The sequence below is a fragment of the Petaurus breviceps genome, unplaced genomic scaffold (assembly GCF_028583685.1).
Source record: "Petaurus breviceps papuanus isolate PSGF00001 unplaced genomic scaffold, PetGlider_PUasm1.0 100, whole genome shotgun sequence".
Classification (NCBI taxonomy): Eukaryota; Metazoa; Chordata; class Mammalia; order Diprotodontia; family Petauridae; genus Petaurus; species Petaurus breviceps.
Genome location: NW_027185573.1, coordinates 5,794,732 through 5,798,997, shown reverse-complemented (window position 1 = coordinate 5,798,997; position 4,266 = coordinate 5,794,732).

Sequence of the window (4,266 nt, the reverse complement as noted above, 5' to 3'; positions counted from 1 at the left end):
TTCCTGGTACTTAGAAGTCACTTAATAAATGCTTCCTTTCTTGATTGATTGATTTTAAGCCATTCCTGAAACTCCCATGTCAGCTTGCAACAGAATATGGGTTTCTCAATCACTTTTTCTTGGTCCACCCAGTGCCCTCCCTGAACCCTTTGATCTTCAGACAGGCCTAAGTGATGTGAGGCTGATGCTAGTTGAGTTTTGCTCATGCATCATTTCTCTTGGAGCACCTCTGAGCCGAGAGAAGAACCTCCAGGCTGATGACTAAGCTGATGATATTCCCAGTTCTCCAAACTGATTGCTCAGCACAGACAGAGAGATGACTGGAAGGAATTACCAGTCAGCCTGCCCTTCCCCCACCCCAAGGCAAAGAGGTTCCAAATGTGTAATGAGAAGTAGCTCCCACTCCGTAGAAGCAAATAGCAGGGCTGTAGTTACCTGGGAGTTTGGGTCTTGTGCAGAATCACCAGCAGAGGGAAGCCCTTGGAGAGGATGAGAACACATTCTGTCTCCCAGTTTGTCCAGGTAGCTGGTTGGCACATCAGACCTGGACGTCAGGAAGACCTGAGCTCCAATTTAGCCTCTGAGACTTATTGGCTATATGATCCTAAGAAAGTCACTTAACCACTCTTTGCCTCAGTTTCTCCATCTGTAAAATGGTGATAATAAAACCTCCTGGGGTGTTGTGAGGATAAAATGAAGAAATATTCATAAAGTACTTTGCATATCTTAAGGGTTGTTGGTAGACATGTTTGACTCTTCCTGACCCCATTGGGGGTTTTCTTGGTAAAGACATTGGAGCAGTTTGCCACTTCCTTCTCCAGCTCATTTTACAGATGAGGAAACTGAGGCAAACTGACTCCAGGTCCAGCATTTTATTCACTGCACCACCTAGCTGCATACCTTAAATTGCTATACAAGAGGTAGTTATTATTGTCATTGTTCTTTGCCATACATGACAATCTGTACTTTCTTAATAGGTCCAGATGAGAGATGGATTTGCTAGGCATTATCCTTCCCAAGAACAGGAGAGAAGGGTTGACCAATGGTGGGAACTTGAGAAAAGGGAAGAATGTCCTCGGACGCAGCACAGGTCACTGGCCACGTGTTATATCAGACATGGGCTGTTATGTTTAGATCTGTGAAGCTGAAGGAAATGGGACTTGGAATTCCAAAATACACATGAGCAGTACAGGATTTCATCTGCCTCATCACCGCCACCTTAGAGCTGGAAGTCACATCTGAGCCCCAGCGGTCCTGTTGGGGAATTTCTTACCACCAATAGATGCAAACATTCTTTTCATGGCATCCATGAGCTTGGTTTACATTTTTTTCCTAACTGTAATTAAGTATAATTGGTTTCTTTTGTAACCTTAAGTATTTTCTTTTATGCACTTAAAAGCTATCCTGAAGGAATCTCTAAGCTTCATCCAATTGTCAGAGGAGCCCATGAACATCCATTCATTAAAGGCCTGTCAGATATCTTCTGGTTACACAAAAATCTGTCATACAAACTTTAGGAATCCCTGATCTGATAAATGCCGTGTAATCATTTGATGGAAAAAAAGAAATTTTTTCTCTTTGGGGAGTCTGTTAAGGCCACTCAATTTTCCTAATGTTTTGTCACATGTTGACATCTATTGACCTTGCTATCCATTGAAACTCTCAGAACTTTTTTTTAAATCAGCTTTATAGTCATACTACTCCCTGCAAGTTTTGAAGTTTTATTTTTTGAACCTAACAGACTTTGAATTTTCCCTATTAAGATTTATCTTCTATTTGGACCAATACTCTAGCCTATCGGCTAGGGATAAACCAATCAAGTCACTGACAAAATTGTTAAACCTCATAGGGATCATCACCACGAAGGCCTTCCAAGCTGACTCATTAATTCATTTATTTATTCACCAAGCATTCCTTAAGTGCCCTTTCCTTCACTGCTCCCCTGACTCTCCTTTGCCTCCCCCTGAAGTAAGATATATCCCCTTGGTTGATCTAGGAGTCACCAAGCACAATCCTTTCTGGTTAGATGGAGGACAACCATGCCTTGTTTTCTGCTCAGCTGATGCATCCTCATGCATCCATGAGGTCTTCCAGGCCCCACCATCTCTCCTACTATCACCTCCTCTAGACTTCCAGATGCAACCATTGGACCTGCCAGAGCATCCTAAGGATCCCTGGCTTTGCCATCTGCTCCACTGTTGTATTTCCAATCCTTTACATCCGCCATGCCGGGACTTCTCCCACAGATGTGGCTTCCTCTAAAAAGGGAGATTTCCCTCAGAATAGAAGATATATTCCTTCTTCTCTCTGTTTACTCAACACCTAGCTAAATAAATGCTCTTTTTTGCTCATTCATTCATACTATGTGTGAGCATTCTACTATTGGGATTATAGAGGCAATGAAACTCTCCCTACTCTCAATGAACTTATAGTCTATTAGGAAGACGCAACATAGGTATAGATAGAAAGTATATACATACAAAACAAATATCTAACAACTTCTTTTTTATTTTTTAGCTTTTTTTTTCTTTTGGAGGGGTAAGGACAAGACAATTAGGGTTAAGTGACTTGCCCAAGTTCACACGGTTAGTAAGTGTTTGTGTCTGAGGTTGGATTTGAACTCAGGTCCTTCTGACTCCAGGGCCAGTGCTCTATTCACTTTGCCACCTAGCCACCCCATAGCAACTTCTTTTGAGAGTGGAGGGTGGGACTAGAAAATAGAGGGATTGAATAAACCTTTGGCTTATTGACCCCCCACCTTGGTGCCAAGAAGACTTTTATTTATTGGTTCATGACTAACACTTCCCCTAAAGGGGGAATAGAAAAAAGTATTCAAAATATAATATGAATCAAATATGGGACAGGTGATTTATTCCTAAACACAAAAGAAATGCTAAATGTAGGACGCTCCCAAGTGCCCATCTGAGAAAGACAAACTTAAAACAGGATTGGGTAACTTAATTTATGACCACAGTTACAATCTGCTGAGAGGCTGATATTTAAACCTTATCAGAATATGAAGCAGTTTTCAGGGCAGTTCATTAGTCACTTTATAATTGTGCTCCTCTGTATCAGACTAATTCATGTCTTCTTGGACCAACGATCTTGCTAGTGATATAGAAATCTGCCTCCTGCCATCTCCTCCTGTCACTAATATAATCTGTCTCCAGGTTCTCTAGGCTTTCTGAACTCACAAGGCCACCTTCAAGAGTGGATACATATACCCTGAAACCCATGTCTGATCACCTACCAGGGAAAGGAAATAGGAAAAGATCAGGAGAGTGCCAGGTACAGGATCATCTAATATAGGCCATGTGAGGTGGTAGCAGTATTCATTTCTCCTCTCCCCTGGAGGGAGAAGGCAAAGCAAAGCTTGAATTCCTTGTTTCACAGGAAAGTCATGTCTATGTGGCTGAAATGGAAGCGCTTTCTTCCTTTAATGGATGTAGCACACTCCACCCCTCTTTTCTTGTCACAGGGCAGGGCACAGCCAATGGACCACTTGGGATTTACTATTTCCTAATGAAATACAAAATCTCTCCAGTAATGAGTCACACCCTCCCCACCTCCTCAAGGTTCTATGGTGACTCTGAGCACACTCCATGGAGTGGGGATGGGGGAGAGGGGCTACTACAGTCAGATAACAATAAAAGACAGCTTCCAAAGGACAGAGTGGAAAGTGAGGGCAAAGTTGGATTGGACCTAGGGAAGCATATATTGATAGGTAGCTAAGAATGATAGGGCATAGAGCAAGGGATGGGGGTAGTTTTTCCCTAAGCAGTCTAGCACTTTTCTAAGCAGCAGGGAAAAACAGAAGACAGTTCCTTCCCTCAAGACGCTCAGTCTAATGGAGGAGACAACATGTGAAACAACCACATACAGATAAGTCCTACACAAGATAAATTGGAGATTGGCGTGTTTCTGTATTCATCTTTCCTTATTTACCCTTGCTTCTATCTCACATACACATCTTAAATTGGTCAGGTATAGTGGCACAAGCCTATAATCCCTGCTACTAGGCAAAGCTGAGGCTGGTGGACTGCTTGAGTTCTGGAGTTTTGATTTGCAGTAGGGTTAAACCTGTTCAGGGGTCTGCACTAAGTCTAGCATCAATATGGTTAACCTTGAGAACAGGGGGCCACCAGGCTGCCTAAGGAGGGTTGACCCAGTCCAGGTTGGAAATGGAATGGATCAAAGCTTTTGTGCTGATCAGCATTGATACAAGGCTAATCAGTGGTGACTACTGTATTTCCATTAGGGAGACCC